This window comes from Terrapene carolina, unplaced genomic scaffold (assembly GCF_002925995.2).
Source record: "Terrapene carolina triunguis isolate 2854851 unplaced genomic scaffold, T_m_triunguis-2.0 Scaffold69, whole genome shotgun sequence".
NCBI classification, from domain to species: Eukaryota; Metazoa; Chordata; order Testudines; family Emydidae; genus Terrapene; species Terrapene triunguis.
Window position 1 is genome coordinate 56,800,309 of NW_020664420.1, and position 13,080 is coordinate 56,813,388.

Here is a 13,080-nt window from a genome sequence, read left to right on the forward strand (position 1 = left end):
GGCGCCCCCGGAAGTGACGTCTCCCAGGGGGGCTTGGCCCGCGGGGGGCGGGCCCCACCAGCTCGAGGGTGGGGTGGGGCGGGGCTCCTGTTCGTTCCTCAATGGGCTCGGGCGGCGCGCTGCCCTGGCACCCACGCCGGCATGGGTAGGTGAGGCGACCCCGTCCCGCGATGCTGGGGCGGGTCCTGGCCTGGGGGCCGCGGCAAGGTCCCGCTTTCTCCAGCGGGGTGTAGCCCAATGGCGCGAAGGTCGCTACAGCTCCGCACTCCTGGGCCCGCGGGGAGCTGGAGCCCGCCGGGGAAGGGGCTGCCCCACGCTGCGCGGCCAGGCCGGTCCCCGCGCAGAGACCTGGCGGGGGCGCTCCCCGCGTCCGTGCCCATCTCCGCGGCGTCGGAGTGTCAGTCCTCGGGCTCCGGCGGGGGTTGTTGAGTCCCGGGGCCGCCCCGGGCTTGGGGGCCGTTTACATCCGCGTGTGGCCGCGCCACCCTACGCGCTTCCGGCTTGTTTGCACTGTAGCACACCTGGGGAGCGCCTGAGCAGAGATCCCCGCAGGCCTACGGCAGGGACCTGGACCCCGCTTTAGATGGCCGCGTCCCCCGTGCCAGCTGTGCCCTTCCTCCCGAAGGCTGTGGGGGTTCCCAGAGTCACTGGGCTGCTCGTCCTCCCTCCCCATGTGCGGCCACCCTTCGCGTGTATAGCGTGAACAGTCACCGTGGTGAAAGGCAGAGCTGGGGCTGCTTCCTAGGGACCAAACGCTGATCTTAACCAGGGAACTAGAGGTTACTTCTGGAGGACAAAACTAACTTTTTCCTGTCACCAAACTCCCCTGAAACTGTAACCGCGTGTTTGAGGTGGGTGACGCTGGGCTTTGTTCCATAAACATGAGCAGTCACAAAATGTCACACTCCTTATTCCTTAATTGTAGAGTCAGCCTGAGGGCAGGGGAATGATAATACACTAGGGTGATGCACAGATTTACAAACTGAAACCCTCTTTTTTCCATAGGAAAAAAACAACTTTAAAGGCTATTGCATGAATGTGCTTACAAAATCTTAGTTGAACTTATAAGAAATAAAATTAGACTAATAAAGATTCTTGGGCCACCAGGTGATTTTCTCCAACTATGCAATCAGATAAGTTGGATGCAATCCTAATGTGTTATTGCAAAGAAGCTGGATTTCCATTTGTTTTTCAGAACACTTCAGCATTTCCCAAACACATGCTGTCCATCATCTAGCAAATTAAACATATTTCCTTTAACACATGGTAGGCATAATCGTTAGGTTTGATATCCAGCTCTCACCTGCTTTGTGGTCAGCTGATTCCAGCTATGTCTATGCTACAGAGTCACAGCCATGGCACCGCAGTTGTACCACTGTAGTGTAGACACTCCTACGTTGCCAGAAGGGGTTTTTCCATTGATGTAGATAATCCACCTCTCCAACAGACAGTAGCTAGGTCAACAGAAGAAGTCTTCTGTCGACCTGGCTGCATCCAAGGTGGGGGTTAGGTTGTCCTAAATTTTTGCCCTGTGAGACTGTTTTCCCAGCCCTGAGTGATGTAGCTTGGTTAACTTAAGTTTTAGGTGTAGACCAGACCTCAGAGAGAAATATCCATGGAACTTTCATCTTTGCTGCATTGGAGAGGTGCTCAAAGATCTCTGTCCAGGTTTTGCAGCAACCAGCTGAACCCCGTTTCAGAACAGTATTGTATAAATGAATTTATATGGCACTGTACTGACATCAGTTTGCAATGTGATATGGCAACAAACAGGCCAATGCACCTTTTGGATGTGTACAGAGAAACATGGAGTAAAGAGGAAATGATAGTCTTGGGTGTAATCATACCTCCTAGTACTTTGACTTTGGGGCACCATATTACTAAAAAGATGCTCACAAAGAGGAACAGATTTAGAGAAAATCAATGAAAGATATTGGGGTTATAGAGATTGATTTGAGGAAAGAATAAATGAGCTAAGCATGGCTTGGATAATAGCTTAGGAGTCATTGAGTATTAAGGTTTTGAAGGATGTAAAAACAAAAGATGGAGAAGAACTATTTATAGTAATACCAGATGGGGTATATTTCTGTGTGGGGACAAAATTAAGGGGAAATCTAGGATAAATGTTAGGAAAACCTTTGACCTTTCTCAAACTGTGGAATTGTTTACTAAGGGAAGTAATGAAAGCCCTGTAAACTAGGCTGTCAAGCAATTTAAAAAAATAATCTTGATTAATTGCGTGGTTAAAAAAATTAATCACACGATTAATCGTACTGTTAAACAATAATAGAATACTATTTATTTAAATATTTTTGGATGTTTTCTACATTTTCAAATATATTGATTTCAGTTACAACACAAATACAAAGTGTACAGTGCTCACTTTATATTTATTTTTATTACAAATATTTGCACTGTAAAAAACAAAAGAAATAGTATTTTTCAGTTCACCTCATACAAGTACTGTAATGCAATCTCTTTATCATGAAAGTTGAACTTACAAATGTAGAATTATGTAAAAAAAATAACTGCATTCAAAAACAAAACAATCTAAAACTTTAGAGCCTACAAGTCCACTCAGTCCTACTTCTTGTTCAGCCAGTCACTTAGACAAACAAGTTTGTTTACACTTGAATGAGATAATGCTGCCCTCTTCTTGTTTACAATGTCACCTGAGAGTTAGAACAGACATTCACATGGCACTGTTGTAGCCGGCGTTGCAAGTTATTTACATGCCAGATGTGCTAAAGATTCATATGTCCCTTCATCTTCATCCACCATTCCAGAGGACATGAGTCCATGCTGGTGACGGGTTCTGCTCAATAATGATCCAAAGCAGTGCAGACTGACGCATGTTCACTTTCATCATCTGAGTCAGATGCCACCAGCAAAAGGTTGATTTTCTTTTTTGATGGTTCAGGTTCTGTAGTTTCCACATTGGAGTATTGCTCTTTTAAGACTTCTGAAAGCATGCTCCACACCTCGTCCCTCTCAGATTTTGGAAGGCACTTCAGATTCTTAAACCTTCGGTCGAGGGATGTAGCTATCTTTAGAAACCTCACATTGGTACCTTCTTTGCATTTTGTGAAATCGGCAGTGAAAGTGTTCTTAAAATGAATAACGTGCTGGGTCATCATCCAAGACTGCTATAATATGAAATACATGGCAGAGTGTGGGTAAAACAGAGCAGAAGACATACTATTCTCCCTCAAGGAGTTCAGTTAAAATGTAATTAACGCATAATTTTTTTAAGGAGTGTCATCAGCATGGAATGGTAGCCAAAGAATGAAGGGGCATACAAATGTTTAGCATATCTGGCACATAAATACCTTGCAGTGCCAGCCAGAAAAGTGCCATGCGAATGCATGTTCTCACTTTCAGGTGACATTATAAATAAGAAGCAGTCATCAGTATTTCCTGTAAATGTAAACAAATTTGTTTGTCTTAGTAGTTGGCTGAACAAGAAGTAGGACTGAGTGGACTTGTAGGCTGTAAAGTTTTACATTGTTTTGTTTTTGAGTGCAGTTATGTAACAAAAAAAATCTACATCTGTAAGTTGCATTTTCACGATAAAGAGATTGCATTATGATACTTTTAAGAGGTGAATTGAAAAATACTATTTCTTTTGTTTTTTTACAGTGCAAATATTTGTAATAAAAATAATCAAATAAAGTGAGCACTATACACTTTGTATTCTGTGTTGTAATTGAGATCAATATATTTGAAAATGTAGAAAAACATCCAAAAATAGTTGTTAAATTTCAATTGGTATTCTATTGTTTAACAGTGCGATTAAAACTGCAATTTAATCGCGATTAATTTTTTTGAGTTAATCACGTGAGTTAATTGCAATTAATCGGCAGCCCTAAAATATATTAGCAGGAAGATGGGGCTGGATGATGTTATACTTTTTTTCCATGTTGATGATGATTGCTGAAACATGTGAGGCATAGAATGGTCTGGTCTTTATATTTAATTTAGGGAATGGGAATGTTAGGGGACAGTAAAATTTATTTCCATAGTTTCTTGGCTTCAAATATGAGGATGTCTTTTTACAATGTTTTGATGCTTTAAAAATGTATATGTATTTTTCTTAAATCTACTTCACCAAGGTGTGTCATGGGTGAGTGTGGATATGTGAAAGAGATCTTGGGATAACAGAAACATCTCTGTTTGGCTTAATGTTTCCCCCTATCTTAAAAGGGGATCTGATGAATATTGCACTGTACTTCTTGATTAAGGAGGGAAAGCAGCTCCACAAACTAGTAGGGCTTGGCAGATTTGGTATATTGGTATCTCTTGTTTCCATACAGTTCAGTTATGCCTGTCATGCCCTGGAAAGACAAATATTTGTTATATGAATGTTACAGGTGGCACCACTGAGCCCTCTGACCCACCAGCCTGGGCTCCCTCTCTCACTGTGGTGCTGTGACAAGCTGCAGACATGGTCCTGTGGTCTTACACTTCCACCAGCATACACATAGGTAAGGACACACCCAGCTGCAAGTTACATGCAGGCTCTCTGACCAGCCACTGCATGGGGACCAATAATAGAGAGGCTACAGCCAAAATAACCACCAGCTTCCCAGCTTAGGACCCCAGAGCAGTACCGTTTTGTCCTGGTACAAACTCCAACCAGTACGAATTTATTATCCAGTTGGCTCCCCCCCTCAGTGTGGAGAGGAAATGCAACATCCTTTGACCCTTGAGCTATGATTTCCCATGCACTTCACTCCAACTCACTGGTTTAGATAAAGCAAAAACAAGTTTATTAATTACAAAACTTGGTTCCCAGACCGGTTTGTGGAAAAATACTGACATCCCAAGATGGAGTCCAGAGACATGTCATCTGGTCATATGCCTTTGCAGTGTTGGGTGACCAGATGTCCCAATTTTTGGGTCTTTTTCTTATATAGGCCCCTGCGGGCAGGGGACTGGACTCGATGACCTCTCGAGGTCCCTTGCAGTCCTAGAATCTATGAATCTATGAATTACCCGCCACCCCCTGTCCCGATTTTTCACACTTGCTGTCTGGTCACCCTATTGCAGTGTTATAGCAGCCATTGCTTACAGGCTGGCCAAAACGTTCACAGGAAGTTTAAGTTCTTCCATGGTCCATTGTCTTTGCTGATGGGCCATCAGCACTGTCTGGCTTCTTCACTGTTGTACCAGAAAGGCTAATTGTGGGTGTTACCCAGAGTAAGCATGATTGAAATACAGATCATAGAATATCAGGGTTGGAAGGGACCTCAGGAGGTTATCTAGTCCAACCCCCTGTTCAAAGCAGGACCAATCCCCAGAAAGATTTTTACCCCAGATCCCTAACTGACTCCTTCAAGGATTAAACTCACAACCCTGGGTTTAGCAGGCTAATGCTCAAACCACTGAGCTATCCCTCCCCCCTAATATGCCTAACTTTAGATACAAAAATGATACATGCATAGAAATAGGATAATCATATTCAGCAAATCATAATTTTTCCAATGACACTTCACGTGACCCGTCTTGTATAAAATTAATCATAATTATGCCATAATTATATCATAATGTCACTGTGAAGAATATGGGGTGCACTGTCACAATGAAATTTGATAGAAGAAAGCCATATTACATGTTTAAATTGTTTGTACAATTTTGCTGAGAAGATTTAAGAAAGCAGTATGATACTTCAGTCCAGAAACAGCCTGCTGGTACTCAAGTGGAGCTACAGGTTTTGTGTAAAATTAACACCTGAGATGGGAATGTAACTTAAACAGCAAAATTCGATTTAACCTTTTTATTGGAATATATTTAGATTCTGCACATTGTCCAGATGAGTTGTTGCTCATTTGTAGCATTTCTGTCTATAATGTTGGTCATGAATATCAATCTGTACCTCTCCTTTCTGACTGAGAAATTAGAATGTAGCATTCATTGTGAGGGAGCTGAGAGATTACATTACAATCACCAATCTGCTGATGAAATAAAGCACTAATACAAGCAAATTTATATTTATTTTAAGTTGGATATATCTAGTTTAGTAGCTGAAAGTCTTTAATTCCCACATTTTGCTTTTTCACATTCCTATTCCTTATAAAATTGTTGTAGAAATTTTTTTGGCTTGAATTCTCCCTCTTTTCATTCTCTCCAGTTTGTGTCCTCTCTGCTTCAATCAGATACAAGTGGGGAAAGGGCAATTGACTTCACTTTTTATTCAGAATATTTCCCCAGGGCCCAACAGGAATTTAGAATTAAACTGACGAGGCTTGTCTGTTTCAATATGGTGCAACTGTGATTTCCCCCCATCCCTGCTCTTTCATAGCACTTTACATTTTTTTTTTTAAAGCACCATACAAAAAGTAATAATAAACAGAGTGGGTTTGGAAAAAATCAGGATATCTACAATCAGTGTCCAGTGTAGACCCTTGTTTCCAAATGACTGGAAAAAAATGGCTTTAGGGAATGAAAGGGTTAACTTCTGAATAGAGTTTTTCCTAATATACAGTTTCCCTCTAATAATGGCGTGTCTCTGAATGTTGTGAAATAATCACCAGCTCAGTGTGGATTGTTACACAGTTTGATGCAACAAGAAGTCTTCTTTGACATCAGGTTTCTAAGAAACAGCACAGGCTTAACTAGATATTTTGTTAGTTCGGTTGTGGCCCATAGGCTTTTGGAAACAAGCTCTGTTAAGCCAACTTGTTGACTTCAGTTGTATATTAATTTAATTACTCAACTAGTGTGTGTGATGCAAAAAGAAACATTTTAGAGAAGTTTGTCAACTTTAAACCTGTTGTGCTCACACAATGTTTTATTGGTTGTGATTATTTCTGTAGCATTAAGCAAAGAGCTGCTACTTTACTATCTATGGAAGATGGGAATGAATGTTGTAATTTGCCTCTGAAAAGTATGTATCTACCAATGAAAGTTGAAGATTCTTGATTTGGTGGTTCTTGACCCATAATTTCTTGGCTATTCGTAGATTTGCGTGTGAATTTTCTATCACTTTTTTATAATAGTTATTGGACCTCATCTACTGTATTAAACTCATTTAATTCTTCTTTGTATGCTGTAGTAAATTTTACTAAGTTAACTAATTCTGTATTGAAAATTCCTTCCTCCCCCCCCATCAAAACTGCATATCAGAAATTCCTAAAATAGGCCTGTATGGCTTTGGGGGGTTAATAGTAGGATAGACATTTTTTAGTTCTTTTAAAAGATCCTATCCATGTAATTAATGTCTGGCAGATATTGGCCACATCTCAGGCACTATTTTAGTGTGTTAAACATTTTTGTAATGTTGTTATGGGAAGATTAATATCAAAGTGGCACAATAAGTATTTAATTACTTTAAATGGATCAGAGATCTTAAAACCTCAGATCTATTCTTAAAATTGTGGTAAACTAGTGGGGAATATACACCATCTTCCTTGTTTCTAATGTGTCTTATTACCATGTAAGATATATGGCACTGTACAACAAGTAACACACTGAATGTGCTCTGGAAGGTAATATTTTCATAACCATTTTTGTTCATTCTGTTTTGTGCCTCTTTCCGTCTTGCCTGCCTTCCTTCTTCCCCTTGCAAATTTTCCTGATAGTGTTGGACTTGAGAAGATGTTTTTACTGGGGTTAGGCCTTATTAAAGATGTAATTCTTGCATTTCAACCTGAACATAGTTATAGTCTGACTTTGGTTTGATCCCCTGTAGTAAGAGGTTCCACATCTGCAATTCTGGCACTTAAAATAGTCCCTTAAACCTGAGAGCCTTATCCTGAGTCGTTCTAGTTGAAGCTTCCCTGTGGAGTATAGTCCTCCTGAGAACGAAGTCATGACTTTGTCCAAGCTCTACATATTTTGCTGCTTGGCTCCCTCATTTGGCTCCACATCAGCAGCAACCTAACAAACCTTATCTTTAGTCTTTTGTTACATCATCAGCGATGTTGCAAAACTAGAATTTTTAGTCAAATAAAACTCCATTCATAGCAGTGGGAAAGAAATCATTGCATGTGGCAGACAAGGAAAGTGAAGTGGTAAGGAGAAACATTTTATTTTCAGGCTTTTAAGAAGCTTTTGGAAACAAATGAGCTGAAGCAAACAATAATTGTCAGTCTCTTTCTGAATAGAGGAGTAAATAAAGTTCCAAAGGTAAAAAACTTCTAGTTGTATAATACTGACTGCCTTTAAATGCTGACAAATGGCTCTTGAGTAATCAATAGCTGGGTTTGGTCAGTGTGTGTATCCTTGTTTTAATTGTGCTATCAATAAGTTACTGCACTATGAATCTGATGTGCTCTGTACACGTGCTTTATGTGAAGCTGGCTTTTTTCAGACCACAGAACATATTTGACAGTAAGTGCCAAATATTTCTAACACTTGGTTCTTGATAATGGCATAGGTGTCCCAGTGAATAGTATGCATCTTGAATGCAGTTTTTGACAGCTTACTGAGGGTATCTAAATAACATACTTGCCATCAATACTGTTCTGTTGTTTTTCTCACCTGCATGGATAATTTAGGCTGGAATGACCTGAAAATAGCAACGGATGAATTTCACAGTCTTCAGAAGTTGGCTAGATACCTTAATTGCTACATAGTGTTGCACACTCTGCATTAGTTCCTGACCACTCAAGTTGTGTCTCTTTTTTTCAAGGAATTTGAATGGGAGAGAACTGAAGGAAACTCTTAGAAGTCTGACCATCTTTCCTATGATAAGAACTAAAACCAGATGATGGGTAATGCTTTTAAAAGCAAACTAAATCAAATTCCCCTAATTATTAAGGGTATATGAGTTTTGTAAAAGAAGTTTTAATTCCAAAATGTAAGTGAAATTATGTTCTGACAATAATGGTATAATTTTTGATTTAGGAAGCATTTGTGTAGGTAACATACTTTGACTAAGCATTGTTGGTAATTATTAGGAATATGATACAGCCCTCCATGAGAGAGAACAAAAGGACATATATACTGTAATTTTAATTTTTTTTAAAAGTGATGGTTTAAACCCCCTAGAATGCAGTAGAGGTAATGTTATGTTACTTTCCTGTGTGTCCACCCTAGCAAAATTAGTACCCCTATTTCAGCAACCAACAGTAATGGCACGGATGCAATCGTACTTATCTTTTCATATAGGACCTTATGTGTTAGGTTTAATCAGGATTTCATAAAAGCAGTAAAACCCAGAGCCCTTTCCACACTAGCACATGCACCTTTACTACTATCGGTGCAGCTGCTTTGTTTCTGGCAGTTGCTGAAATACTAAGTTTTATGTAGGTGAATATGGTAAATCCCAAGTTGAATTCCTGTGGAGGTTTCTGGGAACAGGGAAAACTGCTGAAGGGGAAGTAGATTTGAATCAGGGAAGATTAGGTTTTACATTGGCAAAGAATGCTCTTTGGATTATAATTCCTATTTTAGACTACATTTGGAGAAGGGGGAGGTGGCATTGTATTCCAAAACTCCTATGGCGCTTCACTGAAGTAAAAAATTCACAAAGGTCTGATTTGGCTGTTTTATTGCTGAATGTTTGAAGGTCTATATTGCTGGAACACACATCCTTCGTTTGGGTAGGATTAAGTTTACATATATGTATTTTATACCTGTTTTTGATTTATTAGTTTGCTGGTACATGTTTAGGTGCAAAAAAGTTAAATAGTTTGGTATGCTACTGCTATGCATGGTCGAGAAATGAACTATGGAGAGCATAAACAGGAAGTGCTAAGGCTTGTAACTTAATGCAGGAAGTATGAACATGATGTGCATTTTGTTGACATTCCCTTTAAAGGAATTTTACCATTGCTGGGTATCTCCTGAAAAACCACAATTTTTAACTAGTACAGCTATTTACAGATTAAACTGTAAAACAGAATACCTATTTGTCAGTCAAGGTATAAGGGGTACATACAGTCTAACTTGGTGCACCTTGAAAGCATACTATATTGAGGAACAGAGGGAGTTGTTGAAGATTCTTGAAGATCCACAGGAGATACCTCTTACCCTAAAGATCTATCTTGTTCCTCTCTGGATGAGGAGGTGACAGCTGCTCCAGTATCACCTCCCGATGACGTTGAGTTCTTTCAGCAGTTACTGGGAAGGATAGGGAGAGCAGATAAGTTGACACTCTCCATTCCAATCTGCCAGACAGATTGGCAATGCAAATAAATGGAGTCGTAGAAGCCTGCAAAAGATCTATGGCAGACTTCAGCCTCTCTACTTCCAATGTGAAATGAGCAGAAGAAAAGATACCAAGTTGCGCAAAAGATATTTGAGTAGTTCTACTTGCATTCGACTCCTAGCTCCCTACTGGTATCTGCAGCACAGGCGAAATCCAAGCAGACAGGACCACCTAAAACCACGCTCCTGAGGACAAAGATCCCTAGAGATTTGACCTCTTAGGTAGAAGGACCTGCACTCGGGCATCTCTTCAACTACAGACGGCCAACTGTCAAACCCTATTTTCTAAATATGACTATTTAGCATGGGATAGAGTATCACTGTTCATTGAGCTCCCCTAGGAAGCTAGGGCTGACCTGATAGCCATTGTTTAAAAGGAACAATTAGTAGCCAGAACTTGACTCCAAGTGGCCTGTTCCATGGCCATAGATATCACCATGAGAAGGGCATCCTTATTACACTCCTCAAGGATTCTCAGAAGTCCAAATGACTAAAGAAGATCTCCACTTCGAAAGTCTGGATCTATTGAGCTCCTGCATGGATGAGTTCTTGCATATTGTTAATGACTCTAGAGCTGCTCTGATGTTATGCTTATAAGAAGCACACGGAAGGGGGAGGGATAGCTCAGTAGTTTGAGCATTGGCCTGCTAAACCCAGGGTTGTGAGTTCAATCCTTGCGGGGGCCACTTAGGATTCTGGGGCAAAAATCAGTACTTGGTCCTGCTAGTGAAGGCAGGGGGCTGGACTCAATGACCTTTCAGGGTCCCTTCCAGTTCTATGAGATAGGTCTCTCCCTCTCTATAAAATATTTATATTTAATCTTTTTAAAGGGGATAAGGCAATAGACCACGTTTATGAGAATACAATTTAAGCATTGAAATTAGCATATACACACACACACATACACACCACTCAAAGGTTCTGCAGCTGGATCTTATAGTTACCAGTCCTAGGTGTTGCTCGGTCAGGTCCAGTGGCCGGGAGGGAGGGGGAGCTGGGCTCTGTCAAACGCGGCCAGCACATCCCTCGGCCTGCGCCGCTTCCCGCAGACCCCACTGGCCTGTAGCAGTGATCCGCGGCCAGTGGGAGCCGCGATCGGCCGAACCTGTGGACGCAGCTGGTAAACAAACCGGCCCGGCCCGCCAGAGTGCTTACCCTGGTGGCCACGTGCTAAAGGTGCCGATCCCTGGTTTAGCATTATTTAGTTGTTACCGGGAGGATCCACAGCTGTTTCTTATTTGTCTCTTTGGCTCAACTCCTTATCTCGTCCTTGGGGTGTATGCCTTTGCTTTAGGGCGGTCAATCTGCGATCCGGGTGATTGATAATAAAGTTGGTGTCTCTTGACTCCTCCACTCCCTTCTTGATCATCCGGCCCAGTTATCCTTTCTCAGTTAATCACCATACATTCTTCACTCACACCAAACAGCAAGTAAGGCAATTATAGCCATAAAACTTCTATCCTTCTGAGAGCAAATGTTAACACAATCAGCAAAGAATAAACTCAGAACAATTTCTTCTTACTAATTCAAGGCTACAATTTCTTCTTACTAATTCAAAGCTAGCAAAATAATCAAAATGGAGTACAATTTTACTTGAGACAATTTCTTCCCATTAGGCTTTTGGCCTACACTGGGATCCCTGGATGTCTATACACCTGCTCCCAGGAGAAGACCTCTAAGATAACAGGGACAGTTCAGAAAGTTTCCTCCTATCAGCAGTAGTGCTTGATAGACTATTGCCACCTCCCCTTTGAACTCTTATCCAAGTGATCTCTTCACCATCTCACTCTTAAGTCTTCCTGGTGGCTGTCACCTCAGCCAGGAGCATTAGTAAGATTCAGGCCCTTATAGACACTTTCCTCGGGATAAGATGGTGTCTGGGTGTTTGCTTTTCTCCCCCCCTTCCGCCCCCCATTTAAACCATCAACCTCCTGTTTTCTTCTCCAAAGCACCCTGAAACTTGTGAGGAAGTACTTTATATGTTTTCAGAGTTTGTTTCTTTATTACTTAGACAGGACAAAGCCATTCAAGAAATCACCCTGTTTTTGGCATTGGGGAAGGGTGTGCAAGGTCAGGCCAACTCATCCCAGAGATTGTTCAATTCAGTGCATTACAATCTGTTACCAACTGGCAGATACGCCCTTTCCATCAGGAACTCAGGCCCATTCAACTATAGCCGAGACTACCTCTTTAACATGCCTAAAATATTTGTGTATCTGAGATATGCAGAGCAGCCTTTTGGCACTCAGCCCACATCTTTATCAAAAATTATACCCTGGATTTGATGATGTGAGCGGTTCTTAGTTAGCTGTAGTTAAGACCGCCTAGTACTCACCTCCTATTAATTTGGAACTGCTAGCTAGTCTCCATAAGAGGGATCCACACAAGACTCAGAGAAAGAACAGTTGCTTACCTTACAGTAATTGCGATTCTTTGTTTTGTCTGTGTGGATCCCAAAAGCTACAGATTACAACAGGGGATTGATCCTCAGGGCTCTTTGGTTCTATAGACAACTGTTTTGACCAAGTTACTTTGCTGTGCTTCAGATTTCTGCTTAAATGGGCATAATATATGCCTTCGTCATAAAATCATTGAGTCTTTATATTTATAAACCACTTTGATACTGAAATGAAAGTCATTGTAAATGTTTAGCTTTGTATTATCTCTTTAGTGTAGAAGTAGCATTCATTTTGCAGTCTTTTTTTTTTAAATGGCCTGGAAAAAATCATGCTGTAAAGTAGAAATATAGTTGTTTCTCTGCTACTGCAGAATTTTATTTGAAGGTAGGTCTATTTGCAGTACTTAACTGGCTTTAAAATCTCTAATCATGGTGATTCCCTTCTTTAATTTTTGGCTAATATTATTGTCCAACACCTTTCTTTTTGCCTTTGTTAGTTTCATAATGTGATCAGAAAACTGTATAGTAAA

At 40.9% G+C, this 13,080-nt stretch overlaps 1 protein-coding gene across 10 annotated transcripts in view; it reads left to right on the forward strand.

The window, feature by feature from the left end:
• Nucleotides 1–84: 84 nt before the first annotated feature.
• Nucleotides 85–13,080, forward strand: part of PPIP5K2 (diphosphoinositol pentakisphosphate kinase 2) — a 94,933-nt gene continuing 81,937 nt past the window's right edge. For 9 of the 10 annotated variants that reach the window (XM_029910885.1, XM_024196586.2, XM_024196589.2 and 6 more), the window contains exon 1: nucleotides 85–145. The gene's annotated coding sequence lies outside the window, so the exon portion shown is untranslated. Of the gene's footprint in view, nucleotides 146–4,441; nucleotides 4,485–13,080 lie in introns of those variants that run through there. The other variant, XM_024196587.1, reaches the window with a different exon arrangement.